This window comes from Ipomoea nil, unplaced genomic scaffold, assembly GCF_001879475.1.
Source record: "Ipomoea nil cultivar Tokyo-kokei standard unplaced genomic scaffold, Asagao_1.1 scaffold2939, whole genome shotgun sequence".
Classification (NCBI taxonomy): Eukaryota; Viridiplantae; Streptophyta; class Magnoliopsida; order Solanales; family Convolvulaceae; genus Ipomoea; species Ipomoea nil.
The window spans coordinates 98,150-121,606 of record NW_017619367.1 but is presented as its reverse complement, the minus strand read 5'-3'; the positions used below and the strand labels follow the sequence as shown (position 1 = coordinate 121,606).

General features: G+C 35.2%; 1 non-coding gene across 1 annotated transcript; it reads right to left on the bottom strand.

The window, feature by feature from the left end:
- Positions 1-15,750: 15,750 nt before the first annotated feature.
- TRNAI-UAU lies at positions 15,751-15,824 on the bottom strand. The gene has a single exon. It is a non-coding gene; the product is annotated as a tRNA-Ile (tRNA).
- Between the last annotated feature and the right edge of the window lie 7,633 nt (positions 15,825-23,457).

Below are 23,457 nucleotides of genomic sequence, written 5' to 3'. Positions count from 1 at the left end.
AACTAATTAAGGCTGCCATTTACTTTTATTCTTGGTTTTCTTCTTCTAATTTTCCATTTTTATTTTATGTTATGTTTTATAATTTAAAATATATGTTTACGAGCATTTATTTTTCAAATTCTTTTCTCTAGTTTTCCAATTACTCAAAGAATTAGAAAATTTCTCCTAGAGCAATCACATTTATGGTTTTTAAAGGTATTTTCAGACCAAAAAAAAAAAAGGCTTGGATTTTTAGGCTAATGGGAGGCATAGTTTTTTTCCCCAAATTTTTCTCATGCAAATACAAGTTCTTTGTGGACCCCAGAAATAAAGAAATTCACGTACTAAACGCACATTTCGAGCACAACCGTGCTAGATGGGTGTGAAGAAGTGCTTTTTTAATTTTTTCCTTTGTCAGAAATGTTTTTTTTTTCTCATTTTCTCTCTCATCTTTCCTACTTGAATTAGGGGTGACCGCGGTTCCGGTTCTGGTTCCGCAAATGGACAAACCGGAACTGGAACCTTATAATAAGGTTCCGGTTCCGGTTGGAATCGCCGGTTCTAACCGGATTTATTTTAAAAAAATAAATAAAAAAAACACTACTCTCTCCGTCCCATTTTGTTTGTCTGGTTCGGTTAACGAGGCTTGACTGATGCTATTTTTACTTCAATTTTTCATAATATTAAATTTATTTTTAGTATATAAAATTTATATATTTAGAAAGTACATTAAAAGTACTATTAAACATAAAAAATTAAATTTAAAAATAATTAAAAATTACTAAAGAAAATAAACAATGAAGAAAGAGTTAGATTGACCAATGATTATTTAGAACAAACTTAATATTTCAATTATGCTTTTCTATTATTCGAATGATTTAGGTCATTATGGTATTAATATTTTTTGTATTTTTTTTATAATGATACAATTGTACATTACTTTACAAATATTATACTATTATTTTTTTCTCGGACAAAATTGTTCTTACATCATTATTGTCCATATCACAACTAAAATCTCAGTCATATACGCAGCAATGCAAATCTAAAGCTTCCTACACCATAATCTCATTGCATGATGAATCTCTCTATGCTGCCACTAGTAACCTAATGGCACATGACACACTACCAACAAAAAAATAAAAAAGAAAGGACATTTACTGAAGATGGAAATAATGACAATGCTACCCAAAAGAGAATTACTAATAATTAGAGAAATTTAAATTAAAAATAGTATTTATTTAAACTATCGCTTTAAGACTAAGTATTTAGACTAGAGTTACTACAAAGTTGCAAACATTTATTTTAGTGACAATTATAATCAATCCCTCATATATTATCTTCAATTTATATACTTTAAATTACCGATTTAAGTAAACAAATTCAACATTTATTTACCTATGCATAAACATCTCTTATATAATATTGCATTGATATACTTTGAAATACTTATTTAAAAATAATCATTGGGCATTATCCCATACGCGTAAAGCGCGTAAAAAAACTAGTTTTATTTACTAATAAGAACCCAAGAGAGTTAGGTCTATAATGGGTAGAAAAAATGACGGTCAAATTTTTTAATTAAATGAATGACTCAGATTGATTCGATTTTAATTTTTCCTTTTAAGATTTCCTAATTTATCCTTAATGAATATGATTATCCGTTAACTTTTCCGTTAAATATTATCTTTTCCGTTAATTTTTGTTAGTTCACTGTTAACTTACTCATTGATTTCAATAAGAAAGGTCTTAGGTTCGAACCCCATCCCAATCAAAGTTGGCATAATTAGTATTCTATTTTACTCTTATTAAATTACTAGTTTTGTACGCGCATTGCGCAATTGGGATAATGCCCAATGTTTTTTTTTTTTTTTTTTTTTTTTTTAAACAAGTACTTTAAAATATATTAAGGCAAGATTATATTGGAATTTTTCATGCATAGATAATTGAATGTTGAATTTGCGTATTTAAATAGGTAATTCTAAATTTACAAATGCAAGATAATATAGTCAAGATTGATTATAATTGTCAATAAAATAATTATATAGGTATGATTGAAACCAAATACGGGACATAAGGGTGATCAAATAAAAATTAGAGCATAAAATATTAAATATATACTAATATTGAAGAGCTAACTGCTGATTGCCAAACAAGGACATCGCGAGGTAGTTTCCCACTTCAATTTGTTGTGTGATTTGAATACTCTTTTGTAAATAAATCCCCCAAGTAGTTAATATGATTGACTTAATTATAAATATATATATATTTAATTTTTTTAAAACAATTATTATTATTAAATATATGTATACCCTTAGGTCATTTTACATGTTAATCTAAACAGCTAATTTTTTCAAATATCTTTTTACCAACCGTTGATATAATTCGCTGGTCAAATCCGCTAACTGCTGATTGTCAAACAAAGACATTGCGAGATAGTTCTCACTTCAATTTGTTGTGTGATTTGAATACTATCTTTGTCAACAAATCCCTCAAGTAGTTGATATGATTGACTTTATTAATTATATTTTTTTAATTTTTTCATGGTATTAATAAAATATTTGGTAAATAAATATATAGCATTATTTTGTATTATAACTTTGATATTTAATTAAAAAAATAGTGCAAAAAAAGATAATAGACAATGTAGTGAATATAATCAATTGATGAATTTGAATGTAAAGAATTTTTACATTGGAGAAAAATAAAGACAATATAACTAATAAAATTATTTATCTTAATTAATTTATTGATAATGAATAATTTTTTTTTAAAATAAATACATTGTAGGGATAATGTAGCGAATATAATCAATTGATGAATTTGAATGTAAAGAATTTTTATATTGGAGAAAAGTAAAGACAATATAACTAATGAAATTATTTCTCTTATTAATTTATTGATAATGAATATTTTTTTTTTTGAATAAAGACATTGTAGACACATAATTCTAAATTAAAGAAATGCATATGTATTATTTTTAGTTGTAGCTACTACATTATTATTTAATTTAATAAGAATAAAATAGAGTACTAATTATGTCAACTTTGATTGGGATGGGGATCGAACCTAAGACCTTTCTTATTGAAATCAATAAGTAAGTTAACGGTGAACTAACATAAATTAACGGAAAAGATAATATTTAAAGGAAAATTTAACGGATAATTATATTCATTAAGGATAAATTAGTAAATCTTAAGGAAAAATTAAAATCTGATCAATCTGAGCCATTCATTTAATTAAAAAATTTTACCGCAATTTTTTCTACCTATTATAGGCCTAATCTCTTGGGCTCTTATTAGTATAGTAGATAAGGGAGAGCAAATAAAAATATAGGGCAAAAAATATTAAATATATACTAATATTGAAGAGCTAGCTGAGGACATTGCGAGATAGTTTCTCACTCCAATTTGTTGTGTGATTTGAATACTCTTTTCGTCAATAAATCCCCAAAGTAGCTAATATGATTGGCTTAATTTTATTTTTTTTTAAAACAATTATTATTATTATTATTATTATTATTATTATTATTATTATTATTATTATTATTATTATTATTATTATTATTATTATTATTATTATTATTATTATTATTATTATTATTATTATTATTATTATTATTATGTATACCCTTAGCTCATTTTACATGTTAATCTAAACATCTAATTTTTTCAAATATCATTTTACCAACCGTTGATATAATTTGCTGGTCAAATTCGCTAATATAATCCATTAACGCTAACCGCTAACTGCTGATTGTCAAACAAGGACATTGCGGGGTAGTTCTCACTTCAATTTATTGTGTGATTTGAATACTCTCTTTGTCAACAAATCCCCCAAGTAGTTAATATGATTGGCTTTATTAATTATATTTTTTTTTTAATTTTTTCATGGTATTAATAAAATACTTGGTAAATAAATATATAGCATTATTTTGTATTATAACTTTGATATTTAATTAAAAATAGTGCAAAAAAATAGACAATATAGTAAATATAATCAATTGATGAATTTGAATGTAAAGAAATTTTACATTGGAAGAAATATAATGACAACTAATAAAATTATTTCTTTTAATTAATTTATTGATAATGAATAATTTTTTTTAATAAAGACATTGTAGGGACAATGTAGCGAATAAGAATTTTTATATTGGAGAAAAATAAATACAATATAACTAATGAAATTATTTCTCTTATTTAATTTATTGATACTGAATAATTTTTTTCAATAAAGACATTGTAGACACATAATTCTAAATTAAAGAAATGCATATGTATTATTTTTTGTTGTAGCTACTAAATTATTATTTAATTTAATAAGAGTAAAATAGAGTACTAATTATGCCAACTTTGATTGGATGTGGTTCGAACCTAAAACATTTCTTATTGAAATCAATGGGTAAGTTAACGGTGAACTAACAGAAATTAATGGAAAAGATAATATTTAACGGAAAAGTTAACACATAATCATATTCATTAAGGATAAATTAGGAAATCTTAAGGAAAAATTAAAATATGATCAATCTGAGCCATTCATTTGATTAAAAAATTTGACCGCCATTTTTTCTACCCATTATAGGCCTAACTCTCTTGGGTTCTTATTAGTATAGTAGAAATAATAATTTAGTAGCTACTGTAAGATTTTCCCTAATAATATATATTGTATATTATATATTAGGGCCTTAATTAAGTGGTGTAAGTGGACTAGGCTCATTAAGTGGTCTGGTTGGACTGAATAACTAGAAATTGTTAGTCCACCAAACTCTGTGCCTAATATAATCCTGGATTGATGGGATACATGATGATTGATATTAGCACATTCAGTTACGGTACTCATACTGCTCAGTAGACACCAATACACCATCTAGGGTTCTGAGTCAGGTATGAGGCAAATAATGGCTAACGATCTACCGTTAAGAGGCAACACAACAGGAATATCAACTGTGGCCGGAGATCAACACGGGTTACTCTTCCGCTCTTATACGAGGTCAGATCTCTCATATACCATATTCAGTATAGTTAGACTATTTAGATTTAGCATTTGGTTTCAGAGCCATTATAATCTCTGCCTGAAAATAATATACAAGTTAAGTTTCATATACATTAAGTTTTTTTTATATGTTTTAATTCTTTAAACTATACACGTAAAAATATATCTATTCAGTCTGGATATAATTATGTAATTTGATGTGTATGTTTTGGAGTGAATTAATTTCTAATTCTACTGGAATTAAGAATAATTTTGGTTAAGTTGAATATGTATGCAACTTGAATACATTTATTCTATTAAAGGCATACATATATTATTTGTGCCTTTGCTTTTACCGCATGTATATACATATATATTCGGATTTCATATATGTATATATATACATGTCAGTTTTTCCAAAAAACAATTTTGGAAAAAATTATAAATTGTTTTTCAAAATATAAAGAAAATAATTTCAAAATTAAAACAATAATCCTACTGCCATACTGTTAGCCGATAATATGCTTCGCCGATTCCGGTTGTTGTCCACGCCGACGACCAAGGTAGATGGCTGGAGTGACTCTTCACTCTTCTCCCTTCGGATGAGTCATCACTATGGCGCCGGTTCTTCTGGTGAAGACGAAAGGCCAGATCGAATGACGCATGAATCACCGGATTCAGTTCGCCGATGCCTTTTTTGGTTGTCGTCGACTTGCCGCCGGCCTTTGTTGTCGGCGCTGGACAACTTTGGTGGAGGTGGATTCGCGATTGGGAGGCGACGACGATGAAGTTGGTGCCGCGACAGGGAAAGACGGCGGAGGTGGGCTGATTTTCCGGTTGGCCGCTGCTGTCTCCCCCTCCTTCAGGCGACGCTAGCTCCGATCGTCGCTATCTCTCTTCATTCAGGCAGTGCCACTTCAGTTTGTCAACGAGCTCCACCGTTGGGAGGACAACGTCACGCCGGCAACCGTTTTTTTTTTTTTTTTGCTGCTGTTCGTCGGAGCTGCGGTTTTTGTTCAAGAAGGCAGCTAGGGTTTTGGCATGGCTGATTAGTGAAGAAGATGATGATGTGTATGGTTTTGGCCGGGTCTGGCCCAATTTGGGCAGACCTGGTCCAATAGAAAAAAAATAAAAATTACTGGGCCTATTTAGTATTTTGGGCTTGCTTCAGCTTTCATTCATCATATTAGGACTTCTTCTAGCTTAGTTGTTCAATTAATCATTCCTTATTAAATTATCATTCATTTTTGGACAAATATTAAGTTTTAAATTTGCTGTTTGAATTTTAATTTAATATTGAAGTTTATATTAAATTGCCTTAAGTATTACAATTTATTTAAGATATATGGGTTATTAATATATTAATATGCAAATCCAAGCATGTTACGTATATTCATAAATTATTGTTATAATTATACATTCATAATAGCATGCATTAAGGTTGGATTTAGCATATTATTAACTCATAAATTCATTATTAAATATCATTCAATTTTGAATCCTTAGGTCAATTTTAAGTATTATGACCTGCTAAAACAGCTTGTTTGGTTTCCCTTTAATTTGACATATTTTAGTTTTATGTGTCTCTGAGACTTTAAAACCTATTTTGAATAAGTTATTTGAGACCTATCTTGGGTCATTAAAATATGGATCCCACCATTTTGATTGATATTTAAATAATAATTCTAGCACTTTTATTTGATTATAACATGTTTATTAAGTTTTAATTATTACTAATTACGATGTTTTTGGGATTCATCGTTGGTAATAATATTAAGTGTCTACAATGTCTTTATTCAAAAAAAATTATTCATTATCAATAAATTAAATAAAAAGAAATTATTTCATTAGTTATATTGTCTTTATTTTTCTCCAATATAAAAATTCTTTACATTCAAATTTATCAATTGATTATATTCGCTACATTGTCCCTACAATGTCTTTATTAAAAAAAAATATTCATTATTAATAAATTAATTAAGAGAAATAATTTTATTAGTTATATTGTCTTTATATTTCTCCAATGTAAAAATTCTTTACATTCAAATTCATCAATTGATTATATTCACTACATTGTCTATCTTTTTTGTGCTATTTTTTAATTAAATATCAAAGTTATAATACAAAATAATGCTATATATTTATTTACCAAGTATTTTATTAATACCATGAAAAATTAAAAAAATATAATTAATAAAGACAATCATATTAACTACTTGAGGGATTTGTTGACAAAGAGAGTATTCAAATCACACAACAAATTGAAGTGAGAACTACCTCACAACGTCCTTGTTTGACTATCAGCAGTTAGCGGATTTGACTAGCGAATTATATCAACGGTTGGTAAAAAGATATTTGAAAAAATTAGCTATTTAGATTAACATGTAAAATGACCTAATGGTATACATATATTTAATAATAATAATAATAATAATAATAATAATAATAATAATAATAATAATAATAATAATAATAATAATAATAATAATTGCTTAAAAAAATAAAAAAATATAATTAAGCCAATCATATTAACTATTTGGGGTATTTATCGACAAAAAGAGTATTCAAATCACACAACAAATTGAAGTGGGAAACTACATTGCAATGTCCTTGTTTAGAAATCAGCAATTAGCTCTTCAATATTAGTATATATTTAATATTTTATGCCCTAATTTTTATTTTCTCTCCCCTATGTCCCGTATTTTGTTTTAACCATACCTACACAATTATTTTATTGACAATTATAATCAATCTTGACTATATTATCTTGCATTTGTAAACTTAGAATTACCTATTTAAATATGCAAATTCAACATTCAATTATCTATGCATGAACAATTCCAATATAATCTTGGAGATGTACACACCCCGGAATTCCTAAACAGCATCCGTGTGTCGGGTCTACCAAATCATACATTGAATTTGAAAATTGGGTCACCAGTAATGCTAATGAGAAATATTGACCATTCTCTTGGGTTGTGCAATGGAACTCGGTTGATAATCACAAAGTTAGCAGACCATGTTATTGAAGGCGAGCTTCTCACTGGCGCCAACAAAGGTACAAAAGTGTTAATACCCCGAATGTCAATGTCACCCTCGGATCCAAGATTGCCGTTCAAGTTTCAACGAAGGCAATTCCCGTTGATGCTTTCATATGCGATGACAATAAACAAAAGTCAAGGCCAAACGTTGAGTCATGTAGGGTTAATACTAAAGAAACCGGTTTTTGTACACGGTCAGTTGTACGTAGCTGCATCTCGCGTTAATAATCCAGACGGTTTGAAAATACTGATTGTAAAAGACTCAAGTGCAACTACTACATTAACCACTAATGTTGTATATCATGAAGTTTTCAATAATTTGTAATTTTGTAATGTATTGTTTTTATATTACCAACACCTTGCAACTATTAGTAAGACACAATTTGACTACGTTGTGGCACTGTATTACCCAATATATCACACAAATCTTAACATAAAATACACACAACTAAAAATGCTTAAATAACATCCTGTGCATCGCACGGGTCAAATACTAGTATACTTTAAAGTACTTATTTAAAAAAAAAAACATTGGGCTTATCCCAATCTCGCAATACGCGTAAAAAACTAGTCAAATAATAAACATTCAGTACATAAAAAATAAGTCTTCAAAAAATAATATTTAATGTATTAAAAATGAACATTTAGTATACTACAAATAAACCTTATTTTAGTGGTTTACCTTACCAGGCAAACCATTATCTATGTTATAATGATTGCTCAATATCTATACGAATAAGGAATATAAATGGCGATTTATATCATGGACCAAAGTCCACATAGCATTATGGACCATGGATTAAAACAAGAGTAAATTCAATTTTTTGTCCTACTGTTATAGGGGCGTTTCCAATTTCAGTCCACTTTAATTTTTTTTGCCACTTTACAACCACTGTTATTGAATGTGTTCCACTTTTAGTCCACCATTAATATTTCCGTCAAGAGGCCGTATAATCAAAGGGTATTTTGTTCTTTTTATGTTTGTCTCTTCTCTTTTAATCCAGGCGCTTTGTCCTCTTCCTCCGATATTCGAAGATGGCTCTTCGAACAACGAGAATGGGAAGCCAAAGCTACATCGTTTCGTTCGTTCCAACATGGGCCGACGAGTTTTCTTAAGTTTTAGGTTTAATGTTCTCATTTCTTTAGTCAAACATAGTCTTGGATGAGAAGAAAGGTCAAAATACCCCTAGATTACGCGATATCTTGATGGAAATACTAACGGTGGGACTAAAAGTGGAACACATTCAATAATAGTGGTTATAAAGTGGCAAAAAAAATTAAGGTGGACTAAAATTGGAAACGCCCATATAACAGTAGGACCAAATATGTAATTCACTCATTAAAACAACAAGGTACATAATTCATACACGTAAGGTACATAATTTCATAACACTAAACACAAAAAATCACAACATAAGACACATAGTATAACATTATGGGCCCAGCTGGATTGAAAAGACGACGAGTACAAAATTCATACTCGTAAGGTACAAAATTTTATAACACAAGACACAAAAAATCATAATACAACTACGTAAGACACATACACATGTTATATATTTACTTATTTTTCAAATATGATTTAGGTACAAATTTGTGTTCATAGTCACAAAATTTCACAACACAAGAACATAAATTAATAACATAAGACACAATTACTAATTTGTTCCAGGTAAAGAATTCAGATTATGTTGATTTCTTCTACGAATTTCCCAGTAAACAGTGAATCTATTTTTCACGCGGCTGTTAAATAAGTATGTTACCGCTTTTGTGGTTTTTGAACCCATTTATTGGCATTGGTATTGGTTATCATTTTTTGTTTTGGATGGTGCGTTTATGAGGCTCTTCGGTACCCCTCCACGACAAAAATATAAATTTTACAGGGCAAATTTGTGATAACAACAACATGGATGCATTTAGCTTAGAATACCCCTACATGTTTTCACACTCAACACTCGCAACAGAGGAGGAGTTGGAATCTTTCAAGCCATATCAGAAATAAACATAATCTGGAAATACGTAAAAAAAAATTAAATTTTTTCTGCCGAAAAAAAGACAAAAACAGCAAATTAGATGAAAAAAATAACATGTCAGCATTTTGTTTTTATTTTATTTTTCCATGTAAGCAAATTAGACGTGTTACTTGTTAGAAATTTGTTAAAAATGCTAGATGAAAAATAACAGTCATGTAAGCAAACTTGTTAAAAATGCTAGATGAAAAATAACAGCCTAGATAGTGTGTAACACCCCGTGTTCCGACCCCTAAACCAAATTAATTAATTAATTACTCACCCTAAAAAGAGAATTAAAATCCATTAATTAGCTAAAAGAGGATCCACCATAGTCCATGGGCCCTTATCCCTAAAGCCAAACCCTTAGTCCTATAGGAAATAGAATTAGCAAATCCAAACCACTTAGACCCTAATTGGGACTCTTAGATATATAAATAGGGACATAGGAGACACCTAGAACTCACACCACAATAACTTTTACCACACAAGAATTCCCAAGAATTCCCATAGGAGAAATCAAGAAAGAAGAAATCTTAAAGAAAGACCCTTCATAACCAAGGAAATTAATTAAGGCTAAGAGGTAACCCATGTCTCAACAAAACCTATTTTCCTTGCTATAATCTCCTTCTTTGGCTCCCTCTATATGATTGTGTCTTGATGAATTCCTTTATGTTATTCTTGATATAGTCCTGTTGATTGATGTGATGATTTTATGTGTGATCTTGATGATCTTGATGTTAAAAAGAGGTTCTTGATATTTATGTGATGATTCTTGATAAATCTTGATGTTTCTTGATGATAGAGATAAAATATGATTTTGATGATTTGGATGGGATTAGAGCCCTAGGTTGGATTGAGAATTTGTATTGAGATGTTCTTGATTTATATTTGGGTGGGGATCCGCATGTTCGGGTGTTGTTTATGTTTAGAAGTCATGTTAGGATGTGTTCAATATGATTCTTGCTTTTGATCCATTAATTGCTTACGTGGTGTCGTTATTTGCGTTTAAAAGTGTCTAAGCATGGTTTCGCGTTCCACGGAGGATCCCGGGACGTTTGTTGTGTTAAGGAGTCAGTGGGGGGTAGGGGAACCCGCCACCTACCCGCTGCCCCAAAGAGCATCACCGGCGCGGGCAGCTGGCGGGCAGGCGACTGCCCGCCGGGCACCCGCTGCCCGGAAATTCGTCGCCGGCGGGCAGCCCTCCACCCACCGGCTACCCGCTGGTTTGTCACCCCTTAGGACTACTCTTAGTATGTGAATGATCACACGTAAGTTTATTTATACGTCTCCCCCTTCCCAATGTGCTATTACGTGCTACAATGTGTTATGTGATGCATGATTCCCCAATTTGGTTGCGATCAAATTGGGTATTCTTGAGCTGCGGTTCAGAAGTTGGCTGCGGTCAAATTGGTTACTTATGAGCTGCGGTTCATTCTCCTGGCTGCGGTCAGTGATCCACTTCTTGGGCTGCGGTTCACATGGGCCTCGTGTGCTATGACACACCGACTGGACGCGCCAGGCGGTGTGTAGGGCCAATTGTAACACCCCGTGTTACGATCCCTAAAACCAATTAATCATTTAACTAATTACCCAAAAGAAATAATTAAATTACAATAATTAATTAGGAAAAGGCCCACCATAGTCCGTGGGCCCTCACCTCTAAACCCAACCCCTAGTCCTAAAAGGAATAGAGTTAGCAAGCCTATAGTACTTGGACCCTAAGTAAGACTCTTAGATATATAAATAGGGAACATAGGAGGCACCTAGAACTCCCACCACAATAATCTCTCACCACACCAAGAATTCCAAGAATTCCCTTAGGAGAAATCAAGAAAGAAGAAAGCTTAAAGAAAAAACCCTTCATAGCCAAGGAATTAATTAAGGCTAAGAGGTAACCCATGTCTCAACAAAACCTATTTTTATAGCTATGATTCCCCTCTTAGGATTTCCCCCATATTCTTGTGTGTTTGATGGTTCGTTATATTGATCTTGATAATTGTGATTCCATGGATGATCTTGATAATCTTGAGAGGTTCTTGATGATTATATGGTGTTCTTGATGTTCTTGATAATTCTATGGTGTTCTTGATGCTCTTGATGATTGTATGATGTTCTTGATATTTAGGTGATATTCCTACCAAATCTTAATATTAGAAGATGAATCGTGTTCTTGTTGATTTAAAAGTAATTAGAACCCTAGGTTGTATCGTGGAACTCATATGGTATTTTTCTTGGTATATTGGGTGGGAATTCGCATGTTTGGGTGTTGATTATGTTTAGGAAAGCATGATAGGTTATGTGTCGTATGATCTTGCTTTTGGATCCGTTAATTGTCTACGTATTGTTGTCAATTGCGTTTGAAAGAGTCTAAGCATGGTTTCGGGTTCCACAAAGGTTCCCGGGGCATTTTTGGTGAAAAAGAGTCAGTGGGGGGTAGGGGACCCGCCACCTACCCGCGGCCTATTTGGGCAACGCCGGCAGCGGGCAGCCGGCGGGCAGGCAGCTGCCCGCCGGGCACCCGCTGCCCGGAGTTATGCCACCGGCGGGCAGCCGGCGGGTGAACCCTCACCCACCGGCTACCCGCTGGAAAATACCCTACCATGGGTTTCCGGCTTCCCCGTTTGATGTTCCCCCGACCCCCGTGGTGTCCCAACGGACTCCGTCCATCGTGCCTATGTCTAGTTTGATGTTCGGGTACCATTCGTAGGTTGATTAAGTCTTATATATATTGCATGCTAGTGAATTGGTATCCCGTTGGCCTAGGTGTGAGAAGTATGAACCCTTTAGGATTATTCTTAGTATGTGGATGATCACGCATAGGTTTTGTTATACGATTTCTCCCCCTTCCCAATGTGCTAATATGGGTTGCATGTGCTTGCTATGTGTTATGTGTGCATGATACCCCAATCCGGTTGCGATCAGATTGGTTATTCCTGAGCTGCGGTTCAGAAGCTGGTTGCGGTCAGATTGACACTCTCGGGCTGCGGTCCACCGTTTGGTTGCGATCAAACGTTTCTACATGAGCTGCAGTTCATATTTCCTGGCTGCGGTCAGATGACATACTCTTGGGTTGCGGTCCACTGTTTGGTTGCGATCAAACTATGATGAGCTGCGGTTCATCGGTCGGTTGCGATCGACCCCTCCGTGTTGCGATACGGGGCAGGGTGCTGCGGGGCCGTGTCAGAGCTATATGCGCTGACCCTCATGTATGGGCATGCGATTGGTCCTGTGGCGCCAACAAAGTGTGCTTGTGTGATGAGATGTGGATGAGTTGTTGTTATGAGTGTCTTGGGATGTGACTTTGGGATTCGTGACGGGAATCGTATATGTTGGGTTATGGATATTAACTGTGCTTATCTTTATCTGCCCTGCCTGTTTCCCTATGCTTATGAATTGTATATGCTTGATTATGTCCGTTGTCTGTGCTAAGCTCTATCTGTTGAGTCTATTCCCTGTTTTGAAAGCTAGAGTCTCTTAGGATATATCTTCATGCTTCGAAATGGTTTTTCGTATAACTATGTATATATCTATATGTATCGTATTTCAACGCGTTGGAGTGGGTTACCAGCATCTCTCGCTGAACAGATATATTTGGCTTTCAGGCACAGAATAGTAGACACGGGAGCGTGCTAGAACCTTGAAGCGTAGTAGTAGTTAGTTTCCCTTTCGGCCTGCGCGCCATGATTATGTATTGCATTATTAAGGATAATAGTTAGTTAGCCTGTGCACCTGAGTTCTCTAGCTCAGGTGTTGCATAGCACCCCGCACTCTTTGTATTATGTTTTGAGAATTAATGAGATTTCACCTTTATTATATAAGCTTCAAACGTTTAAAAATTTCGGGGTGTTACACCAATAAGCCCGAGGAAGGCTGTAGTCCACCGAATGAGTAATCAGGCGGTGTGTAGGCTACGGCTGGCTGTGATCCACCGAGTGTATGGGCCAGCGGTGTGTAGGGTCGTAGTCTCCGAGGATCAACGCCCGCCGAATGAGTCCCTCAGGCGGTGTGTAGGGCTTGATCTACTACGACCCACCGACTGAGTTCGTCAAGCGGTGTGTAGGATCGTAGTCCCCCCTTGTAAAGAGGATCACAGTCCACCGACTGAGCGCGTCAGCGGTGTGTTGGGCTGTGGTCCGCCGTTGAGTTCGTCAGCGGTCTATAAGGGTTGGTTGCAATCAACTCCCTTCATGCTGCGGTATGAGGTAGGGTGCTGCAGGGCCGTGTTAGTGCTATATGCACTAACCCTCATGATCGGGGCATGCGATTGGTCCCGTGGCGCCACCAAAGTATGCTTGTGTGACTTGAATGATGATTGAATGATTATGTGAATGATTTGAAAGTGAACGGTGACCTTAGATACATGTTCTTTATGATATTGTCTCTATATAACTATCTATCATTGCATAATGTGCTTATCCCTATCTGTCGAGTCTATTCCTGGTTTTAAAGCTAGAGTCTCCTAAGTTTATATCTTCCTGCTTCAAAATGGTTTTCATATAATATATATATATATATATATATATATATATATATATATATATATATATATATATATATATATATATATATATGTATGTATGTATTTCAACGCGTTGGAGTGGGTTACCAGCATCACTCGCTGAACAGATATATTTGGCTTTCAGGCATAGATGAGTAGGCACCGGAGCGCGCTAGAGATTTGAAGCGTAGAGTAGTTAGTTTCCCTTTCGGCCTGTGTGCCATGATTATGTTTTGACATTGCTTTGATGTTATTTAGTTAGTTTAGCCTGTGCATCTGAGTTCTCCAGCTCAGATGTGGCTTAGCACCCCGCACTCTTATGTTTGATTTTGGGATTTAATGAGAATTCACCTTTATTATAGAAGTTTTAAAAGTTTTAAAATTTCGGGGTGTTACATAGTGCATTTGGCAGAAATCTATTGTATTGCTTAGAAGACAATTATCCTAACCATTAGACTACGAACACTTGTTGTACACTTAAGCCTATAATCTTTTTAAATATATTATGAATTGTTTTTGCAAAAAAAAAAAAATTTCTCATGAATTTAAAGGTGATAGATCAAAACGAGAGTTATAAATATAGTTAATGAATTTGAAATACGATTGGAATGTATTTGTTATAAATCTTATTAAATATGGACATTATTTCTTACGTAACGGTCAGGAGATTTATGACTACATTTATGACTTCCATTATAATTGTATATTATATATATGTTCTAGCTCCTTTGTACATATATGGATGATGATGTTGGAATAAAATTGTTATCATTCTCTCTATTTTATTACTACATGATCTTCTTTTTCCTTTCCCTTGTATTGTTCTCATTACGAATACGATTCGTTTCTCTGGGGATAGTTACGAGCTAAAGGGAATAATCACAACACGTCATCAGCACGATAACATATCTTTGGTGAACGGTATGATTATTTTCTAATTAACATTCCTAATTGTTCAAATTGCCACTAATTGTATATTTACACTATGAGATCTTGTTGATATGGAATATATGCTTTAAAATATATATGCAATTTGGATTTGTAAATTATGAATGTTTGTATATATGGTATGATATATAAATATGATTTTACATTTTCTAGTCTAGGTGAATATGGTCCCGGCAGGGCTTGAACTTGAAACCTGGTTTAAAAGGAACTCATTTTCTAGTCTAGGTGAATATGGTCCCGGCGAGGCTCAAACTTTCACATTGTAGGTTTAAAAGGAACTCAGTTTCTAGTCTAGGTGATATGATCCTGACGAGGCTCGAATCCACGACCTTCGGCTCATAAGACCAACGCTCTAACCAACTGAGCTACGGAACCATTTCTTTTTGTAACTGTAAGTGTAAAAATGTTACACATTAAAACTCACTTAGAGTTGGCTTAAATTAGTTATCAAAATGATTAGTGGTTAGGTTCTGGACCTAGTCTAGTATATGTTCAGCTGGTTGAGTCTGGATCAGCGCCAGGAAGTAGGTCAGAAGAGGTGAAGCTCATTCAACATTACAATTTAGTCAAGACCCTATTTACAAGGTATTTTAAATCAAGAGATGCAGCTTAAATTGAGGAGTTAAGGGCTGCATTATTTCGGATCAAGGAAGCCTCTAAATACCTCTATAAAATGCTACTTTGTTTAGCATTTATGTTCGCACTTTAACAAGTCTATCTATGAAATCGGTGGTTCTGTTGGAGAGGGGACGACGGTCCTCGGAGGGAAAAGGTTGGACTTGGTGTACAGGGGTCCTGGAGGTAAAGGTTGGAACTAGACATAAGGTTGGGGTAGCCATAAGGTTGGAACTGGGCATAAGGAAGGCATATCAACTCGTGATGGGTGATGTCACGAGGGCTTGTGTAGCCGTTGTTGTGAGTTCTCTTCTTGTGACGTGTGTAGTCACAAAGGCATGTGTTGCCGTTTGCTGTGTCCTTATTCCTTGAGTTATGCATGTCGGGTATTAATCTATTGTGTGATGATAGATTATACCTTGAGACTTCTTGTGAGTCGTTATTGTTCTTTGTAGTCTTGGGATGTGTTCCCGTGTTCTTGTTGAGAGTGTTGAGTCTTGTGTTGACTATTACTCTTGGTTTTGGACTTATATATATGTATTCCGTTTCGAAAATGGCTTTACAAACCTATATCTTATCTATGTATGATAATTCACATGTATTGGTGGGTTACCAGCATTATTCGCTGACCGGGCGTCGTCCCATGTTTTATATGCTTCTTTTAGGTGATGCTTATACGAGTGCACGGTTTAGTACCAGCTAGTATAGCTCCCCTCTTATGTTTTGTGGCTTGTGAGTCAATTTAGATTTAGTACTCTGTTATGTTGGTTTAGATGTTAAACGATGCAGATGTTGCCTGTGCGTTCACCTTTGGGTGAGCGTGGCATAGCACCCCGTTTCTTCTATTATATATATATATATCCTCTTTCAGTCTTCCGTTGTGTTTGATGTTTTGGTTTAGGTATCTGCATGTTTTAAGGCTTTAAATAGCATGGTTTTAGGGGGTGTTACAGCTATTACCAACGCAACTCCTGACCCAGAAGCTGACGAAGACTCAGAAGTTGGAGAATATGTATCGGCTGAAAACCACGATTTACCAGCTCCTCATTCAAGTTAGAATATAAAAAATTGTATGCAAAGTGGAAAATCCTTGTAAAAGTGAATAGATCTCTGTCTAGTCAAGTTAGCAACTTAGAGAATGCTAGGAAAGCGTATCAAAATCAAATAACTAACAGGGACAACATCATCAAAGACAACCACAAACGTGAAGAAGAACTCAAACAAGAGTTGGAGTTATTGAAACGCAGGATTAAGATGATGGGCAATACGTCCACATTAGACCAAATCTTGGATTCTGGTAAAAAATCCACTACAAAATATGGGTTGGGTTTTTTCTGGAGGAAAAGACAAGGCTGTGACGGTGTTTGTAAAAGCTTCTAACCCTGATCCAGCAATTGGACCAGAACAAGATACTCTAGAAAGCAGTACAGCCTGAAAGCAAGGCTTTCCCAAGTAAAAGAACATCCAAGTTTAATTATTATAATCCCATTTGTCACTATTGCAGGATTCGGGGACATACGAAACTAGAGTGTTTCTACTTCTAAAAAGACCAAAGGGATGAGAAGTACACCCAAAAATTCATCACCCCGTTTGTTAAACAAATCTGGGTGAAAAAGAGTGACTTTGTGTGCCATGTCTCTTTTCACTCTACAAGTACGAACAGAGAAGAAATGTGGTACTTTGATAGTGGTTGCTCACATCACATGACCAGAAATGAAATGTTTTTGAACAACATAAAAGGCAGTAAGGGTGATGTTACTTTTGGGGATGGTGTCAAGGGCAAAATCACAGGAGTTAGTACCCTGAATGTTCCAGGGTTGCCCAAACTAAATCAAGTTCTTCTCGTAGATGGTATTCGTGCAAATCTCATAAGTATATGTCAGTTGTGTGATCAAGAGTGGAAAGTGTGCTTCACAAAAGACAGCTGCAACATCCTGGACTATTAGAAACATTATGTCATGGAAGGTAAGAGCTCTTCTGACAACTGTTACACTATTACTAATGATGTTCTCTATTTCAGGTCCAGCGTTAAAGAATCCGAATTGTGACATAAAAAATTGAGTCACTTAAACTATCGCTCCCTTGACAAACTGATCAAGATTGATGGTGTGCGGGGTCTACCAAACATAAAAGTTGAATATGCAGGAGTCTGCGGAGCATGTCAAACTGGAAAACAAACTAGGACATCTCACACTGCTCAAAATACGTTTAACACCACACATTATTTGGAGCTAATCCACATGGATCTCATTGAACCCACCAGAATAGAAAGCAATGGAGGAAAAAGGTATATTTTAGTTTGTATAAATGATTTTTCACGTTTCTCTTTGGTCGCCTTTCTTAGGGAAAAGTCAGAAACCCTTGAAGCATTCAAAGCTCTAGGCCTGAAATTGCAAAAGGAGAAAAACGAGCCACTCATCCGAATCAGAAGTGACCATAGCTGTGAATTTGATAATCAAATGTTTGATGACTGGTGTGACAGCTTAGGAATTACACATGAATATTGAGCACGCAAAATACTTCAACAAATTGGAGTCGTAGAACGGAAAAACCATACTATTCAAGAGATGGCAAGAGTACTGTTGAACGCAAAGAATCTATCTCAAAAGTTTTGGGCGGAAGCTATCAGTACTGCATGCCACACTATAAATAGAGTCTATCTTCGACCTGGAACACACCAAACTCCATATGAGATTTGGAAAGGTAAGAAACCGAACATTAATTATTTCCACATTTTTGGCTCACAATGTTTTATCTTGAAAGATAGAAGTCCGATAGCAAAGTTTGAACCAAAGAGTGACGAAGGAGTTTTTCTTGGCTATTCACCAAATAGTCGTACCTATCGAGTATATAACAAAGTCACAAAGTCCATCATGGAGTCTATGAATATTGTAGTTGACGATAGACCAGATGAGATAATCGACATACTTATCTCTGGACCTACGCCAGATACAGAAACAAATAATCCAGAATCTCATGACACAGCTCCAGTCATACCTAACCCTGATCCACCATCTTCTCCATCAACCAACAATCCAGAGTCAGGGTCTGAACCAGAACTTGGAGCAATCGATGTGTCAACTCGAATTCATAAAGATCATCCAACTCAAAACATTATTGGAGATCCTTCCACCAGAGATCGAACCATAGGCATAAAATTTAACTATCTTGAGCTAGCTGGATATGCGTGCTACACATCAAAGATAGAACCCAAAATGGTGAAAGAAGCTCTAACTAACGAACACTGGATGAAGGCCATGCAAGAATAGCTGGGACAATTCGAGCGGAATAAGGTATGAAATTTAGTACCTAAAACTGATGTAAATGTTGTAGGTACCAAGTGGATATTTCGTAATAAGAATGACTCAGCGGGGAACATCGCACGCAATAAAGCAAGATTGGTCGCTCAAGGTTATTCCCAAATCGAAGGGATTGACTATGATGAGACGTTTGATCCTGTAGCACGTCTAGAATCCATTCGACTCCTTCTATCCATTGCCTGTGCTCTAAAGATAAAGTTGTTCCAGATGGATGTCAAAACAACATTTCTTAATGACTATTTATCCAAAGATATATATGTAGCTCAGCCAAAAGGCTTTGAAGATCCCCATCATCCTGACTATGTTTACAAACTGGACAACGCTTTGTATGGCCTAAAACAAGCCCCCAGGGCCTGGTACGAGAGACTGTCCCAGTACCTACAACAGGGCTACAATCGAGGGGGAGTAAACAAAACCTTGTTTATCAAAATGTTAGGTAAACATGTCACTATTGCTTAGGTATCTGTTGATGACATTATTTTTTGCTCTACCCAGACAGGTGCTACAGATCAACTGGTCAAAGTCATGCAACATGTGTTTAAGATGAGTATGATAGGCAAATTAACCTACTTTCTAGGCTTACGGTATAACAAATGAACGAAGGTATCTTCATATATCAAGCAAAATATGCCAAAAATCTACTAACGAAGTTTGGCTTAGAGTCTACAAAAGATGCTTGAACCCCTATATCAACATGTACAAGATTGATCAAAGATGAATCAGGTGTATCGGTTGATCCTACTCTATACAGGAGTATGATAGGGAGTCTACTGTACTTGACTGCAAGCTGTCCAGATATTATGCTAAGTGTCGGCATGTGTGCTATATTTCAAGCAGACCCGAAAGAATCTCATCTCAAAGCAGTCAAACGGATCATAAAATATGTGAAAGGTACACTACATTATGGTATTTGGTTTTCAAATGATACTAACTTAAGTCTTGTAGGGTTTAGTGATGCTGACTGGGTTAGCAATGCTGATGATCGAAAAAGTACTTCTGTTGGGTGTTTTTTTTTTTGGAAAAAACTTAGTCGCATGGCTAAGTAAGAAACAAAGTTCTATCTCCCTCAGTACTGCAGAAGCTGAATACATAGCGGCTGGAAGCTGCTGCACTCAATTATTGTGGATAATTTGGTTTTACCCTTATCAGAAGATGTAGAAAAAGGCACTGGAATCACCAGTACTGACTGCCTAGTACGAGCCATGTTTGGAAGATTTACAAGAAGATAAGACATAATGGCAGCTTGAACCGAAGCACTATGATCATCCAAACCTGCAATGATGTCCCGAATAGATACTCCAGTGATCTCTGGAGAAGAGTCTGGAGCAGGGTTAGGGTTTTCTAGAGGAATGATAGATTGAGACCCAGGCACAGATGGTATAGCAACGTCCGATCGACCCGACAAGGGTCCAGAATAAATAATTGTGGACAAAGGGACAATAGATAAGCCTTCAGAATGGCCCTTTTAACAGCAAAAAGACACAATAATACCCTAATTAGATAAAGCACAATAAAACCTAAATCAAGGCAACGAGTAATTACCACTAAAAGAAGAGAGATACGATACTATGGGCCATGACTCCAAATTACGAGCTTGTAGATCAACATGTAGCTCTTCTTCATTCACCATGCCCTCATCTTGAGACCAAGTTCCATAGTAATACCAGCAGTTTTTTCATAGATGGCCTTGGACACACGAATTGAGAGGTCCTCCATTAACGACGGATGACGAACCAGAGTGGCGAGGACTCTCAAGGTGGAAAGCTCTGAGAGAAGGGTTGTGTCGTGGAGAATTTGGCGATATAGGTCAGCTCGTTCATCCTTAGTAACGTAAATTAGGAAGGGATTAATTTGGGAATTTGGGGAATTAGGTTCCATAGAAGGTAAGTCGAAGGTGTAGTTGCGTTAATTTTTGGCCGAGGGTAGAGGATGATGATCGGGGATGACGGGTAGGTGAGATTTGGGAAAATAATGGGAATTTTGGCTTATAAGTGAAGCTTTTAGCGAAAGAATAGGTAAGAAATTCGAGATTTTAGGTGCAGCCAAGAATGACTAGTTATTTTTGAGGAGAAAGTACAACTTAATCCGGGTGTGTTTATTTAGGTTATCCACAACCTGGATCACGTCCTGGAGCTGGTCCAGGGCTGCAAAAAACTTTTAAACCACGTAGTTAAAAAAAATGAATGAATTACCTGACTTTATTTTGACCTCCCTAGATTAAGTACTGGAGCTAGGGTAGGCCTGCGAAGAACTCCAAACAAGCGAGAAAAAAAATTAACGAACACTTTATTAAAAAATATTATTCCTTGAACTTTATTTGAAATGGATATAACTCTTTAGTTCGAGATTTTGCAGACCCTTAGAGCTGCGCGTAGCATTTCAAATTGGGCTTTGTCCAAAGGTTTTGTAAATAAATCAGCCAGGTTCTTTTCTGTAGAGATGTATTCCAGATCGATTTCTTTGTCTTCTACTAACTCCCTGATGAAATGATGATGAATATCGACGTGTTTGGTACGAGAATGTTGTACTTGGTACGAGAATGCCATTTTCAAGATTAGAGATCTCGGTGAACCAAATTTTTTCCTTGGCATTGAAACTGTTAAATGTGATGATGGAATTCTATTGTCTCAACAACGATATATGAACGATATTTTGAAATGTGCTGGCATGGCAGAATGCACACCTCTCTCTACTCCTATATCTGTTTCGAAAAGTGTTCCCTTTAGTGCAGACTTATATGATGATCATACACAGTACAGGAGCCTGGCTGGAGCACTACAATATCTCACTGTTATATGACCTAATTTATCCTTTGCGGTTAATCAGCTTTGTTAGCACATGCATGCTCCTACCAAATCACATTGGGAGAAACTGAAACGTGTCTTGAGGTATGTTAAGGGAACAGTTGGGTTTGGGTTGCGTATAGGGAAATCAATGTCAAAGGAAATTCATGCTTTTTCTGATTCTGATTGTGCTGGTTGTCCTGAAGATCGTAAGTCCACTAGTGGTTTTGCTGTTTTTTATGGGGCTAATCTTATATCTTGGGTCTGTAAGAAGCAAAGAACTATTGCTAGGTCTTCCACTGAGGCGGAATACAAAGCCCTAGTAGATGTCTGTGTAGAGGTATTATGGATTATTTCGTTGCTACACGAAATAAAGGTTCCAGGTATTTAATTTATGTTCCAAAGCTATGGTGTGACAATCTAGGTGCTATCTATATGTGTGCCAATCCAATCTTTCATGCACGCACCAAGCACGCAGAAATTGATTATCACTTTGTGTGAGATAGAGTGACTTCTGGAGATATTCAAGTCAACTTCATCTCAACCAAAGATCAACTTGCAGATATATTTACGAAAGCTCTACCTGGTCCTAAATTTTATTTTCTTAGAGACAAACTACAGGTTACTAGTATACCGTGTGCTTGAAGGGGAGTATTAGGACTCTATGTATTTGAGTCACTTTATGATTTCTTATCCCAGTCATCCTGTGACTCTTCCTTGTATATATTCTCATTGTTTGTACTCTTTGTAACTATCTTATTCAATACAATTCATTCAGTTCTCATCGAGAGGTGAATAAACTTGTTATATTTTAAAAACTTTTTTCAAATTGAATTTTAAAAGTATTGAATTGTTTTTATAATTTTTTTTTTAATATTGCAGTTTTTCGAATAAAAGTAAATTTAGAGATATGTGTAACCAACATTGCTAATTTTATTTTCAATGGAGGGGGCTAAAATTTTAACCTTGTGACAGGACTTACGGGACAAGGGACAGTTTCAGGTAGACAATTTCTATGGTGCATAGGCCTCCCAAAAGGTAATGGAGGCATGCAAAGATTTCCTCGGGATGGATGGAGATTGGCCCTCGAGTTCAAAGGCAAAAGGGAGCTTGACTGCAAGACCCACCTTTTGAATAGGGACGAAAGTCAGCCTTAGTGATCCGACCCTGCCAAGAGAAAGGGTCGTCGCTCAACGGATAAAAGTTACTTTAGGGATAACAGATTGATCTTACACAAGAGCTCATATTGACCGGAAGGTTTGGCACCTCAATGTCCTCTCTAAAAGGGCA